The following is a 3,717-nucleotide window of genomic DNA, read 5'->3' on the forward strand; positions in this document are numbered from 1 at the left end:
GACATGTAAACTCTCCTGCATGAACAGGTCTGTTGCAGTGCTAGGTTTGGTTTAGCAAGCTGCAGCTTTCCCTGGGAGCTCAGCGGGGCTGCTTAGGGCAGGGCAGCCCTTCTGTCCTCCTGTAGTCCTTTTCGGACAGCTCTGCATTCTTGCTCCAGCAGCTATCAGCTCTACAACACAGTGAACAGCAGAGGAGGCAAGAAGGATCCCTCCATGAGGGTTTCAGAGGACCTTTAATGGTTACATCTTGCCCTGGTGAGCCCGAGAGGTAGAGAGACCCCGTGGCCGGGGCGCAGGGGGGTTTTCTCAGGGGTCTGGGGCGGTCCATGGGCAGAGTTGGGGTACAGGAACCACTAGGGAGAACCCGAGGGAGTGGCCAGGACTAGGGGCAGGGGAAAGCGGGGGGGAAACAATATGGGATAGGAAAAGCAGTGGGTAAATAGATCACCATACAGGTCAGTTCAGAATTGAACCTCTGGTTGTTTCTGCTGCCAAGCTATAGTAACCTATTTTAAGGTAAGTTTGGGTCTTCCCTTAAAAGAATTTTCAGGACAGAATCTGTGTTTCCACTTTCTGAAAACTGGAGGTGGGTGTGGGGGTAGTGTTGCTATCTTTTTTTGGCTTTTTTAAACAGGGAAACCCAGATAATTTTGTGACTGCTTCTGAACCATGCTCTGATTACAAGTCTTCATAAGAGGTTAGAATCATAGCAGAAAATTGCGGGAGTTGTCTTTGTTTCATGTATTTTTTTACACAGAAAAGAAATTCTAAAAGTAAAAGCTGCTTGCTGTGGAAAATACCATCTCTGCCTCTCTAAGACATAGATCTAAAAAAAAAAAATGCTATTCCAGCTCTCTGGTATTTGAGTAGCTGGACAGTTTAGGCCGAGGATTGTCTTTTAGCTAAAATATGCAGTTTCTAGGTGCCAAAAAGCTAATAAAAGAAATCAATGTATACTGCTGTACTAAATTAAATTAACTTGCTGTGCTAACTGATTTTCCTCTGTACTCCAGATTAGATTGCTATGGATCTTCCCATAAAAATACGGAATGTCATCTGTATTTTAGTACTAGTCCAGACTCATCCTGACTCAGCTGTGAAGTACTTTGCTGTCAGGAAGACCTCACACTATTTGATGAACTGTGTTCAAAAACACAGTGCTTCAAGTGATTTCTAACCATGCTATAGTCACACTAGGTAAGAAGCACACATGATTTAGGATTACATACATTTTTAATGCTGTTTATCAGAAAGGGGTATGATATTAGTTCACAGGGTGAGGGCTTTCAGTGGGTTTTAATAAGTTCAATGCTACAATTTACTGTGAAATTGAAATAGTTTCATGCCAAGGGCATAATCAGTATGAGAACAAGATTGGGATTTGATAAAATATGAGTTTGAGGGAATAAATTGTACAGGGATTTAGCAGAGGGTCTGGTTAAAAATTGGCCTCTTAGCTTTACCTTTTAGGAAAAGGAGAATACTTAATTTTGATTCAGAGCAGATTCATGTTTCAGCTAAAACTTCGGGCCGTAACTCTCCTTTTGATCCATTTGAATATGACAAAGGACTTCATAGAGGTAAGACGGCAGCTGAAAATAAAGCCTTCATTATTATTTACTTTCCCACAGTGATCACCCAGTGACCAGAGAAGGTGCCTTTGCAGGCTGTACCGCATGCCAGGAGGACAGGGCAAGCCCCGTCCCTGACCGTGACCATCCTTGGGGAAGGATTCATGGGAGCGGAACATCGCACCGTGAGGAGAAGCTGCTGAGGTCCTTTAAGTGCAGTTACAGCATTTCTCTTGGCAGCACATTTCACAGCTGAGCAGGGACCCGATGATATTTAAGGGGCGTCTAATGCTCAGTGTGGACAAAACCAGCAGCTGTGCAGTTGTGCCCAGTTATATCCCCTCCCCTCTATGAGTTGTTCCTGTATTGGCTCTGTCCTGAAATCTCACAGTTTGATGTGCTCATGTGAAAACAGAAACTGAACTAAATTGTGCAATGCTGAGAGGAATAGCCACAGTGTGCCAGTTTGCCAGACTGCTGTGTCCTACCTGAGCTTTTCCCTCAGAAAGGGTGATTTCATTCCACTTATAAAAATAGCCCCTAAATTTTTTTAAAACTCATACTTTTGAAAACATTGCCCTTATGTAATTCTTTGTATTTTGCAAAACACGTGTGTTAGACCCCCAAGCACTATATTTTTGTCCCTGAAGGTTGGATTTCCAGTACTTGAAAGAGTGAAGTCCCACCTCCATACCCGATACATTTCAGTTTACTGCTCCGTTTTTCACTTGCCAATGCATACAAACAAAGACCTGGGGAAACCTTTTCAGGATGCTAATAGGGAACTCTCTGGTTTGACAGCGCTAGCAGGGTACAAGGCTAGAACAGAAAAGGAGGAAATTAGTCTTTCACCCTGGGAAAGCATTGCCTACTGATGTAAGGAGCCATCTAATCTCAGTAGCCTTTTTAAACAGTTTATATGAAAAGAAAAGAAACTTCAAAACCCAACAAACAGAGGGAAGAAAGAAAGAAAGGGATTTCTGTTGCAAATTGACAGGAATGGTTGTATTGAGTTTCTGCTGATAAAATCTCTCCACAGCAAAGAGTTACAAGGAACAAAAGAGGCTTTATGACTTTTTAGGGGGAGAGAAATGAGGATGTAATGATGAAGGTTGAATATACAAGCAAACTTCTCCAAACTTACCTGAGTATTTGGGAATTTATAATTTATGTTTCTGCATAAGCAACACATTTACCTGTTTCTTTTTTTTTCCCCAGTTATTTTGGTGGGGTTTTTTCTGGATGTGACTCAGCTGTTTATGAGTGTCCAAAAGAGAGATCATACTCTACAGTCAGAGATGACAGCAACTCACTACTCTGTTTTAAATGTGAACTAAAAAAAAATTCTGGGTAACTGTACCAGCAGTATGTTAGCAAGTGCAAGTTAGTTTAACATAGGCCATACAAATAACATTTGCATATAATAATTCAAATGTTTGTCTTTACTGCAATAGCAATATGCTATTGGAAATGGAAAGCATTTGAGAAATCCCTGAAATAAAGAATAATATATTTAATACCAATAGACTGCAGAGAAGAGAGAGAAACTTCTAGATGATCTTTTGCACATGAGATTAATATTCAATGGGAGATGGTAGAACCCCGAAGTTTAAAAACCAGAAATCTAAAATTCCTTCCATCATTCTGGAACCATTAAGGTCAGAGGTACCTTAAAATTATTGGTATTGGTCTACTGACACTTATACTAGGTCAATAAAGGAGTGAATATGATTTGATAAACTGCACAAAGGATAACACCCAAAATGTGAGAACTTGAGTATTATTTCATAAAGCAGCAAGAATGCCAAAGAAAATATGAGGAGAAGACTTAAAGCATTCAAAAAGGGACATAATGACCTGGGATATGTAAAAAATTAGATGTTCTGCCTTCAGGAACGTACAGGACCCATGATTACACAACATGAAGTCTCTGGCAGCACTATTGGCTGCAGGTATTCCCATTAGTATCTTTTTCTGATTTCACCTGCACTGTTTCTTGAATGGATAGATTGAAATCCACTGGGAAGCCAATAATTTTAATATAGTTTATTGAAAGTTTTTAGGGTTTGGTTGTTTTTCATGGGGTTTTTTTTCATTTGTTTGTTTTTTTAAGTTCAGAACAGCTGCACAAAGACTGGAGCGTGAG

Source organism: Corvus moneduloides, chromosome 2, assembly GCF_009650955.1.
Source record: "Corvus moneduloides isolate bCorMon1 chromosome 2, bCorMon1.pri, whole genome shotgun sequence".
Lineage (NCBI taxonomy): Eukaryota > Metazoa > Chordata > Aves > Passeriformes > Corvidae > Corvus > Corvus moneduloides.